A 13,138-nucleotide genomic window follows, 5' to 3' on the forward strand; every position below is an offset into this window, starting at 1 on the left:
TGGCTGAAAACAGAGAATATCAGAAAGATGTTTACCTGTGCTTTATTGACTATGCAAAGGCTTTTGATTGTGTGGATCATGACAAGCTATGGACAATATTGTGAAGTAAGAGTATTCCATTAATTCTTCTCATGAGGAATCTGTACATGGACCAAGAGGCAGTTGTTCAAACAGAACATGAGAACACTAGATGGTTTAAAATTAAGAAAGGTGTACGACAGAGACATATTCTTTCACCATACTTATTCAACCTGTATGCTAAGCAAATAATCCAAGAAGCTGGGTTATATGAAAAGAAACATGGAATTAGGATTGAAGGATGACTCATTAACAACTTGTGATATGCAGATGATACAACCTTGCTTGCTGAAAGTGAAGAGGACTTAAAATATTTACTGATGAAGATTAAAGAGCACAACCTTCCATATGGATTGCATTTCAATGTAAAGAAAATAAAAATCCTCACCACTGGACCAATAAACAAATGGTATAAGGGAGTTTAAAAGGTTGCTATGAGGCAGTACCAACTTGAAGGGACCTAACAACAACAAATCAAAACCCATTATGGCTGTTTCATTTCCTAGAGCTCTTTGTTAAATCTCTCACTGATCTACTAAGATGTTACTTGTCTTAACCAGTATTATAACCTGAGACTAACTGCAGTTTTGACCTTCCTTGATTGCTTACCAATGTTACGTCCATCAACGTCCCTGGGCATGTGCTTTTCTATCATGTTGTATTCACAGTCTATCTCATCTTAGAAGAATTTCCATGCCAACAGGTGGGACAATACAGACTAAAAGAAGCCTCAGGCTAACACTCTACAAACTGCTGTTCTTACAAAGGTTCAATTGTTTTTCTTGATAAATGTTTCTCAAATTATTGTGTGACTTTGGTCAATTTCCAGATTCTCAAAAGATTGTTTTTGAAATATGTTTTGAAAAGGAGATGGATTGACACAGTAGTAGTTAACAGTAGCAACACAATAGGATCAATCATAGCAACTGTTATGAGGATGGTGCAGGACTAGGCAATATTTCGTTCAGTTATATATAAAGTTGCTACGACAGAATCTAACAACAACAATAACACCCCTTTCAAAGTACTCTCATTATTCTTAGAAATATGTAAGTATGTGTTTCACATACTCAGCATTTTTAGTTGTTTTTTGATGCTCACCATTTTACTCCTTTAACATCCCTGCTCCCTTTTGGCTCTTCGTAGTTATGTTTACAGCTGAAGCCTTGAGCCTTATGAAGGCAATGGGTGTTGATGCTGTTGCTACTCCACTGCTGGTCCTGTCCAGCTAAAACTACTCCATGTTTTGCTGCCCCTGCCAGTGCAGATTCTGCCACTAATACCAAGCAGGTGCAGCTGTTGCTGGTGCTGGCACAAACTTCTATCAAAGCTACCAGATGTCTCACCCTGGCAGCAATAGTGCTGAATGGGGCCAGGTCTCTGTCTCCCTCCCTTCCACAGCTTCAAGCAAAAGTCAAGGTGGGCAGTCTAAGTTAAATGATTGATGCTCCTGTCTTTAGATGTCCTCCTCCTCCTTCTGATGCTCAAGGCTGGTTTCCACCACACCTGTGGGTCCCACTCTCTTCCCCTATGCTGATTTTTTCTTAAATACATGATCCAATTAGGTGAAAGTATACTCTTGGGGGAGCTGAATATAGACTCCTAGATCTAGATGCTTAGAGACCAGAGTGATCAGCTCTATCAAGCTTTAAAAAACATTCATCTTAGATCGGCAAAATGATGTTAACTTCAGAACCCAGCAGTGTTTGGCATGGGTCAAAGATATGTATATGTAGATTTGACATTGTTCTCAAAGTTTCATGGAATTAGGACGATTATTCATATTTTACAAATAACAATATATTTTTAAAGCATTTTTTTGGTCCTTATAATGCTGGTAAATTATATTTTCATACACAGAGTAAGGAATAGCTTTCATGAAAAAAATTAGGTTATTTTACCTTGATATTCTGAAAAAAGTCTTTGTATGGAAACTCAGAAAAATTTTTGGAAACTTCCTGTTTAGTATAGTTTGCTACTTCAGCGTGATTTTTGATGTTTTTTGCCTGGAGATTAGTATAATCCCCTGGAATCGTTTGTACTAACATTTTAAATAAAGATGATTGACAGGCATAATTATATTTTTAATTTCTCATATTTCCACAAGCTATTCTCTGAGGCAAAGCTGGCTCCATGCCCTACCAACACCACCACCACACACACCTTTGAAGTTATATTCTCTTTTTTTCAGACCAAGAAAGGTCAGTTAGTACATTAGAGTTGAATCTTAATAAATGACTTTAGTACATGACTGTACTTCCTTTCCTGATTTATTTAACCCATTAAGTATTTTACCTAATAGATTGTCTCTATTGAAAACTATAAGAAAGGCATGAAAAATTGAATACTTATTTTTCTCTCCAGTTAAAATACTATGACTATTTTTTAACATGGGGCTACTGGATTGCTAATCACAAGGTTAGTGGTTCAAATCCACCAGCCACTCCTTGGAAATCCTACACAAGTTTGCTATGAGTTGGAAATGACTCGACAACACTTAACAACAATGTATATGGAAAGAATAACAGTGTAACAAATAATTGTTTAATAGTTTTATTTTTTTAATGAAAATATTTGAACATCCCTCTAACACCCTGAAGTGCTGCATGATAATGAAATGCATTTGATGTTGAAAACATAATAATTTAAGAATAATTAATACCTACTGTTCTTGTGTGGTGCTGTAGGATAAGCCCTGAGCTGCTTACCACAAAGCCAATGGTTCACACTCACCAGTCACTCCTCAGAAACCTTATAGAGGGTGACATCAAGATTGGAGGAAGACTTATTAACAACCTGTGATATGCAGATGACAAATCTGCTTGCTTCATGAGGACTTGAAATTCTTACAATATGGATTACAGACTCAATGTAAAGAAAACAAAAATCCTCACAATTGGACCAATAGATAGCATCATGATAAATGAAAAAATAATGAAATTGTCCAAGATTTCACTTTACTTGGGTCCACAATCATTGCTCATGGAAAGTTTTTGTTTGTTGTTAAGTGTCGTCGAGTTGGTTCCAACTCATAGAAACCCTGTATATGGTTTCTAAGCCTGTAAATCTTTGTGGGAGCAGAAAGTCTCATCTTTCTCCCATGGTGTAGCTGGTGAGCTTGAGACACTAATTTTGTGGTTTTCAGTACAGTGCTTATTGTATCGAGCCAGTGCACTCCCAGCAAGGTTCCTGCCAGAAGGCATTCATCTTTCCTACTCAATGGGTGGTGAAACCATATGCCTATCTCCTGAATCTGCTGGCTCTGCTGCTACCCTCATGGATGCAGCAGTCAAGAAACCAAATGATGCATTCAGTTAGACAAATCTACTGGAAAGCACCTCTTTAAAATGTTAAAGTGCAAAGATGTCACTTTAAGGACTAAGGTACACCTAACTCAGAAGTCCTGGTGTGGCGCTGTGGATGAATGCGCCAGACTGCAAAGCGGTTTGAACTGTAAGGTCGGTGGTTCAAGCTGACCAGCTGCTTCTCGGAAACCCTATACAGGGTCGCTGTGGGTCGGAATCGACTCGACAGCACTTAACAACACAAATAGCTCAAGCCGTGGTATTTTCAATCATGGCATATGCATGGGAACACTAGACAATCAATTAGGAAGACTGTTGAAGAATTGACACATTTGAATTGTGATGTTGGCTAAAGAGTGTGGAAAGTAACAGAGACTGCCAGAAGAGCAAACAAATGTTTTGGAGGAAGTACGGCCAGGTTGCTCCTTAGAAGTGAGGATAACAAAGCTTCACTTCTCCTATTTTGGACTTGTTGTCAGAAAGAATTAGTAGCAGAGAAGGACCAGAGAATTGTGGGATGACATCAAGAACATCATACAAGAAGAAAGCAAAAGTAATTAAGAAGACAAGAAAGAAGGAAAAGATCAAAATGTATTTCAGAAGAGAAACGGAATCTTGTTTTCCAGCATAGAAATACTAAAACAAATGGAAGAAATGAGAAAGTGCAAGAGCTGAACAGACAATTTCAAAGGTCAGCTCAAGAAGACAAAGTCAAATATCACAATGAAATATGCAAAGATCTGGAGTCAGAAAACCAAAAGGGAAAACACGTCCAGCATTTCTCAACCAGGGGGAACTGAAGAAACAATTCAAGCCTAAACTTTTGTTATTGAAGGATTCACTGGGCAAATTATTGAATGATGGAGAAAACATCAAAAGAAGATGGAAGGAATACACAGGGTCACTGTCCCAAAAGGAAATGGTTGATGTTCAATCATCTCAAGATGTAGCATATGATCAGTAGCCAATGATACTGAAGGAAGAAGTCCAAGGTACATTGAAGGAATTGGCAAAAAACAAGGCACCAAGAATTGATGGAATACAAATTGAAATCTTTCAAGAAAGTGAGGTGGCACTGGAGGCACTCACTCATCTATGCCAAGAAATTTAGAAGACAACTATCTGGCCAGCTGATTGGAGAGATCCGTATTTGTGCCCATTCCAAAGAGAGGTGGACCAATGGAATGCAGAAATCATTGGACAATATCATTGATATTCCATGGGAATGAAGTTTTACTAAAGGTAATATAGAAATGGCTGCAAGCATCCATTGACAGAGAACTTCCAGATGTTCAAGCCAGAGGACATGGAATGAGGACTATCATTGCTGATGTCTGATGGATCTTGGCTGAAAGCAGAGAATACTAGAAAGATATTTACCTGGACTTTATTGACTATGCAAAGGCCTTTGATTGTTTGGATCATGACAAGCTATGGACAACATTGAGAAGCATGAGTATTCTGTAACACTTAATTGTGCTCATGAGGAATCTGTACATGGACCAAGAGGCAGTTGTTCGTACAGAACATGGGAACACTGGATGGTTAAATTTAAGAAAGGTGTGAGATAGCATTATATTATTTCACCATGCTTATTCAACCTGTATGCTGAGCAAATAATCCAAGAAGATGTGTTATATGAGGAGAAATGTGGCATCAGAAGTGGAGGAAGACTCATTAACAACCTGTGATATGCAAATGACACAACCTGGCTTGCCAAAAGTGAAGAGGACTTAAAATACTTACTGATGAAGATCAAAGAGCTCAGCCTTTGGTATCTCAATGTAAGGAAAACAAAAATCCTCACTGCTGGACCAATATGCAATTTTCTTTTCAACGGAGAAAATATTGAAGTTGTCAAGGACATCATTCTTCTTGGAACAACCATCAGAACTCATGGAAACAGTAGTCAAGAAATCAAACAATGTATTGCGTTAGGCTAATATCCTTTTTAAAGTGTTGAAGAACAAGGATGTCAGCTTGAGAACAAAGGTACGCTTGACCCATGTCATGGTCTTTTCAATAACCTCATATGCATGCAAAAGCTGGACAGTGAATAAGTAAGACTGTAGAAGAATTGATGTATTTGAGTTATGGTGTAGGAAGAGAATTCTGAAAGTATCATGGGCTGCCAAATGAACAAACATATCTGTGTTGGAAGAAGTGCAGCCAGAGTGCTTCTTGGAGGCCAGAATAGCCAAACTCCGTCTCTGATACTTCGGACATCTTGTCAAGAGAATCAAGTCACTGGAGAAGATGTCATGTTTGATAAGGTTGAGGGTCAGAGAAAAAGAGGAAGACTCCCAATGAAATGGATTTGCAAAGTGACAGCATCAATGGGCTCAAGCATGGCAGCAATTGTGAGGTTAGCTCAGGACCAGTTCACAACATTCTGTTGTGCATAGGGTCTGTATGAGTCGGTACTAACATGATGGCACCTAACAATGACAACAACATTATGTAGCATTGTTTCTGTTATTGTCCCATGTTGTTTGAACAGAATGAGGACATTGAATGGTTTAAAAGCAGGAAAGGTGTGTGTAGCATTGTATCCTTTTACCATATTTATTCATTCTCTATGCTGAGAAAATAGTTGGAGAAACTAGATTATATGAAAAAGAATGTTTCTGTAGGATTAGAGGAAGATTAATTAACAATTAATTAACAACCTCTCCAGCATAGAGATGATAAAGCAAATGGAAGAAAAGAGGAGGTCCAAGAGCTGAAGAGAAAATTTCAAATATCAGCTCGAGAAGATAAATCCAAATATTACAACAAAATGTGAAAAGATCTGGAGTCAGAACACCAAAAAGGAAGAACACACTCAACATTTCTCAAGCTGGGAAAAAAATTAAGCCTCAACTTTCATTAATTGAAAGATTCTTTGGGCAAATTATTGAATGAGGCAGAAATCATCAAAAGAAGATGGAATACACAGTCACTGTACCAAAAGGAAATGGTTGATGTTCAGCCATTTCAAGAGGTAGCATATGATCAAGAGCCAATGATAGTGAAGGAAGAAGTCCAAGTTGCATTGAAGGAATTGGCAAAGAACAAGTCATCAGGAATTGATGAAATAAATATTGAAATATTTCAAGAAAGTGAGGCAGCACAAGAGGCACTCATTCATCTCTGCCAAGAAATTTGGAAGACAATTATCTGGCCACCTGATTGGAAGAGATCCATATTTGTCCCCATTCCTAAGAGAATGGCCCAACGGAATGCGGAAATCATCAGACAATATTTTTGATATCCCATGGGAGTAAAGTTTTACTAAAAGTAATACAGAAATGGCTACAAGCATACATTGACAGAGAACTTCCCAAGGTTCAAGTCGGAATCAGAAGAGGCCATTGAATGAGGGCTATCATTGCTGATGCCCGATATATATTGGCTGAAAGCAGAGAATATCAGAAAGATGTTTACCTATGTTTTATTGACTATACAAAGGCTTTCGATTGTGTGAATCATGACAAGCTATGGACAACATTGAGAAGTATGAGTATTCCGGAACACTTGATTGTGCTCATGAGAAATCTGTACATGGATCAAGAGGCAGTTGTTCAAACAGAACATTGGAACACTGAATTGTTTAAAATTAAGAAAGGTATCTGACAGGGTTGTATTCTTTCACCATACTTATTCAACCTGTATGCTGAGCAAATAATCTGAGAAGCTGGGTTATATGAGGAGAAACATGGCATCAGGATTGGAGGAAGACTAATTAACAACCTGCAATATGCAGATGATACAACCTTGCTTGCTGAAAGTGAAGAGGACTTAAAATGTTTCCTGATGAAGATCAAAGACTACGGCCTTCCTTATGGATTGCATGTCAATGTAAAGAAAACAAAAATCCTCTCCACTGACCAATAAACAGCATTCTTATCAATGGAGAAAAGACTGAAGTTGTTTAAGACTTCATTCTTCTTGGATCAACTATCAACACTCATGGAAGCAGCAGTTAAGAAATCAAACGATGTATTGCATTAGGCAAATATGCTGCACAAGACCTTTTTAAAGTGCTGAATAGCAAATATGTCGGCTTGAGGACTATGGTACACCTGACCCAAGCCATGGCATTTTCAATAACCTCATATGCATATGAGAGCTGTACAGTGAGTAAGGAAGACTATAGATGAACTGATGCTTTTGAGTTATGATGTTGAAGGAGAATATTGAAAATGCTATGGGCTGCCAAAAGAACCAACAGATCTGTGTTGGAAGATGTATAGCCAAAGTGTTCCTTGGCAGCCAGGATGGCCAAACTTCGTCTCTCGTACTTCGGACATATTGTCAGGAGGGACTAGTTGCTGAAGAGGGATATCATGTTTGGTAGGGTGAAGGGTTAGAGAAAAAGAGGAAGATCCCCAGAAAGATGGACTGGCAAAGTGACAGCATCAATGGGCTCAAGCGTGGCAACGATAGTGAGGTTGGCCCAGGATCGGGCAGTTTTTCATTCTGCTGTGCATAAGGTCACTATGAGTCGGTACCGACTTGATGGCACCTAACAACAACAGCAACAATTAACAACCTATGATATGCTGATTATACAAGCTTACTTGCTGAAAATGAAGAGGTCCAAAAATACTAATGATCAAAGGCTAAAGCCTTCAGTATGGATTGTACTCCAATGTAAAGGAAACAATACCTCATGATAAATGGAAAAGATTGAAATTGTTAAAGATTTAATTTTTCTTGGATTCACATTCAATTCTAATGAAGCACCACTCAAGAAGTCAAATGCTGTATTGCATCCAGAAAATCTGTTGCAAAAGACCTCTGTAAAGTGTTCAAGAGTAAAGATATAAGCTTGATACTAAGGTTCACCTGACCCAAACCATTTTAAGTAGTCTCATATGCATGTGAAAGTTAGTGAATAAGGAAGACCACAGAATAATTGATGTATTTGAGTTATGGTGTAGGAGGAAAATATTATAAGTATAATGGACTACCAGAAGTATAAACCAATTTGTCTTGGAAAAAATGTTGCCAGAATGTGACTTAGAAGGAAGGATCATAAGACTTTCTCTCATACTGTGAACAGGTTATCAGGAGGGATCATCCATGGAGACCAACCTCAGGTTTGATGAAATGCAGGGTCAGTGAAAAAGAGAAAGACATCCCCAAAAAAGAGATGGATTGACACAGTGAAAGCAGCAATGGGCTCAAACATAACACCGATTATAAGGATGATGAAGGACAAAGCAGTTCTTTCTGTTGAGCATAAGGCCATTTTGAATCCAAACTGACTCGAAGGCACCAAACAACAACATGCAAATGAAAAGTATCACCCCCAAAATTTAAAAAGAACCACAGACTTGTGCAATGGTTGGCAATGACATATTGAACAAGTGATTTATCCCTAAAATTCATTTATAAAAAACTTCATAACCTCAATGACAAAAAGACAAATAGTCCTGTTTGAAAATGGAGAGAGGACATGTACAGATACTTCACCAAAGAAGAACAGCCAAAATTACATGAAGAAGTACACATGATCATTATTCATTAAAGAGATACAAATTAAAATAACAATAAGAAATTATCTCACCCCAGTATTAATAGCAAATTTTTTTTAAATGCAAAAAAGTGTTGTCAAGGATGTGGAGATCCTTGAATTCTCATAGTGAGGTTGTAAAATGGTACAGCCACTGTGACAACAGAATGGTGCTTCCTCAAAAAGTTGAAAATAGAAATACCATATGACTCAGCAAACACTTTATTTGGAATATATCCTAGGAAAATTAGAGCCGTGACATTAAAAGATATATGCACAGCCATGTTCATCACAGTGATAGTCACAGTAGCAAAAAAGGTGGAAACCATCTGTGGTCTCTTGAATTTACTTGATTTGACTTTTCTATCCAAAGTCTTTTTAATTCCCACCCCGTGATTACACTGTTGTTGTAGTTACATGTCATCAAGTCAGTTCTCACTCATAGCAACCCTATCAAGAGTTTCCTAGGAGCAGCTGGTGAGTTTGAACCACCGATCTTGTGGTTCAGACTGATCTTGCAGGATTGGTTCAAACCGATCCTGCAGCACCACACCAGGAACCATCCAAATAAGGTATATATGACTCTAAAATTGGGATTGGTTAGTTTTGCCCTTCAGCTAGGTTTAGAAGGAGCCATCTCACAAGCAGAGATGGAAGATCCCAAGACCATCTAGAAGGATGAACATGAGTGGATCTTGAGATACCTACATAGAGAAGTAGCAATGGCAGAGGCCACTGGCAGAGATAAAGGAAGAGGCCACAGCAGAGGCGGTGGCATGGAGAGACAGAGCAGCTTCAGGCTCTATTCCCATGGATTGTGTAAAACTGCAATAGATTATTGAAACCAGATAAGAAGCAGATTGCTGTGGGAGGGATGGCTGGTATCAGAATAAGGCAAAGAAGGTGGTAGGGTAGAAGCATATCTGAATGCTGCTTCACAGGAACTGGCCTTGGACTAATTTTGAGTTTGATTCTCTTTCCCCCTTGTGAAGTCAGACATGTCTCCCACATGGTTTTTGCACCATCTAACTGACATCAATGATGAATAGATAGATAAAACTGTGATATATATACACAATATAATACTATACAATTTTAAATAATATTAATGAACTTAATTTCATGGATGAACCTGTAGGATATTATACAGAATTAAATAAGGAAATCACAAAAGGACAAATAACATATGAGACGACTGTTATAAAAAGTCAAGGAAAGGATTGTATACAAAAAGATACATTCTTTGATGGTTACTAGGAGTGGGTGGGGAAGTAGAGCAAAGTAATAACTAGAAGATAGTCAAATATTAACTTGGGTGAAGGAGTAAGGCAACATATATATATAAAAAAGAGAGGTCAGCAAAAAATTTATGAAGGTAATGGAACACACTGGGAGGATTACAAGAGGTAAAGGGAACAAAGCTACTATTATATACACAGTCACGCAATAACAATAATCTATAAGTGGATGCATAAATAGATGTACAAGTTGAGCAGATGTGGAAAGTAGAATTAAGCTATACATGTACATATACATGTTTGATAGAGTATATTTCTACATATGTATTTGTCTATGCTGCAAGTATCTTCATGAATATAGAAGAGAAGACAGAGGGTTAATTTATGAAAACGTCTTAGCCATAACCACACATCTTGAAGGAAAGTATTGGGGGATACCAAGGTCATTTGCATAGCACAATCCACAAAGATAATGATCTATATCTTACTTTGGTGAGTAGTAACTGGGGTTATAAAAGCTATCAAAGGTGCAAATATTGGTCTTTCCCTGTCTAGAGCTAAAACAGTAAAGAAAATTAAGACACGTGGAAACAGTGAAATGAATGAATGGGCTATGAAAACTTCAGCCTCCATGGCACTGAACCAAAAATCTAGATAGTGCCAAGCTACCACTACCAACCAATCTGAAAGGTTTCACAGTAGAAGGTCTAGATGGAATGAGATAAAAATGTGGAACGAAACTCAAAATAATAAAGACTAGGCTTACTGATCTAATAGAGGCTGGTGTAGCTCTCAAGGTGATAGTCTTAATCATCTTCTGGCCTGGAATTGAACTCACTCCTGTGGCTCAGTTTTCAGCCAAATAATAGACAGTTCTTTAAGGTGAACAATAACACTAGGGAGGTATATATGCACTCCTTAGGAAAAAAGAGCAGCATTTGGCCATGGTCACAGTTCAGAAGACAGGAAGGGTTAGGAAATAAGGGAGAATGGTGGCAGTGGAATGTGAGATGTTGCATTGTGGGGATTTCAATCAATGGAATGAAGCAAAATGTGTGTGTTCTATGGAAAACTGATTTTCTGTGTAAACCTTCACAAAAGTCACAACAAAAAGTTATTAAAAAATTAAAAAGAGACAATATAGGTCATCTTAAAGTTACAGATCTGAATTTCTCTGAGAAAGGTGATATTTTATGTAAGTTTTATCCTATATATTCAAAGCAGGGTTTTCATAAGCAAGAGTGGAAAGAAAACAAAAAGCAAAAGACAGATCTTATTCAATAATATCAGATCTGGGACGAATGAGAACAGGTAATTTCCATTGCCTTAAGATTCTGTCTCTTTAAACCTATTTGGACTTACTTGGTGACTTGAAATAAATGTTTTCTTTTGAAGAAATTAAAGCCAATTTTCAAATGCACCCAAAACATCTGTGCATCAAAAAAAAACTGAAAGCAGTAGAACCAGAGTTGCTCAGATTGCAGTGGGAATAAAGGTGACACAGAGCTGAATTTAATTGGACCCCTGGTGGTGTAGTGGCTTATGTGTTGGGCTGCCAAACCCAAGGTCAGCAGTTTGAATCTACCAGAGCTCTGCAGGAAAAACATTAGGCTTTCTGATCCCATAAAGATTTACATCTGCAGCAACCTTATACCAGGCCACTATAACTTAGAACCAACTGAACAATACACAACCGCAACAGGAGAGGAATTTCAATGAATCCTGGTGGTTCAATGGTCATGCAATTGACTACTAACTGAAAGCTTGGTGATTCTAACCCACCAAGTAACTCAGTGTCAGCAAGACAAAAGAGCTAGTATTCTGACCTCTTAAAGATTATGGTCTAGAAAACCCTATGGGGTAATTCTACTCTCTCAAAGAGGGTCACTATGAGTAGAAATGGATGAATTTCAGAATTGTCAGCCTATATGACACACATTTTAAAAGCACATAAACTGGAGAACAAACAAGGTGGCAGTTTGGATAGGCATGCAGTAAGGAGCTCCATCAGCAACAACACAGAGTACTGGACCAAGCAGGCTTAGGGGATGGTCCCAGAACTATGAACCACATATAAAGGAATATTCAGAAGGTTGTAAGACTTACAGAAATTTGTAGTACAAGCAAGAAATCCAGTGCTTTCTAATTCAAGATGTTCAACTACTACCAGAGCTGCCATCTTGGGTGAGACTGAGCAGGTGGAAGATCAGAACAGCCATGGACGCCTGACAAAACTACAGAGATAAAGGTGTGGAAACTTTTTTTTTTTATCTGTTCATTGGTCTGTCTCTGGCTGCATACCTCCATTCAGGTGTCTAGAGGGGGTGCTTGAGCAACTGGACACACCACCAGCACCCCAGAGGGTTCTATTACACATGCACACAGATCTCCTCAAAATTAAAAGTGACAGTTTCCACTTAAAACCAAATGGTGAAAAAAAGATGGTGGATCGGGTGGAAGTGCAGTGACAAACTCTGCCAGGAACAACACAGAATACAGGACCAAGAAGGCACAGGGGATGGTCCCAGTAGTCTGAACCACATATAAAGGAATATTTAGAAGGTTGGAAGACAGAGCTGGGAGTTTGTGGCAGAAGCAAGAAATCCATTGCTTCTTGGTTCGGGACGCTCAGCTGCTCCAGGAGCCTCCATTTTGTGTGGGGCCAAGTGGAGAAAGGATCAGAGCAGCCACGAACACCTGACAGAGCTGCAGAGATAGAGGTGTGGACAATCTTTATTTTTTTTGGTATCTTTTCATTGGTCCCTTGCTGTCTGTGTACCTCCATTCTGGTAACTATAGGGGTGCCTGAGCTAGTGGATGTTCCAGCACCACCCTCGGAGAGTTCTACTAAGCATGTGCATAGATCTCCTCGAAATTTAATGAGACAGTTTCCACTTAAAACCAAACGGCTGACAAATACTCAGCCTAAGAGCAGGCCTTGAACTTTTCTTGTTTGCTTTTTGTTCTGTTTTTTAACACGGAAAAGAGAAGGAGAGGGCTGTAGGGAGGGAAAGAGA

The sequence above is a fragment of the Chrysochloris asiatica genome, unplaced genomic scaffold (assembly GCF_000296735.1).
Source record: "Chrysochloris asiatica unplaced genomic scaffold, ChrAsi1.0 scaffold00129, whole genome shotgun sequence".
In the NCBI taxonomy this organism is placed as follows: domain Eukaryota; kingdom Metazoa; phylum Chordata; class Mammalia; order Afrosoricida; family Chrysochloridae; genus Chrysochloris; species Chrysochloris asiatica.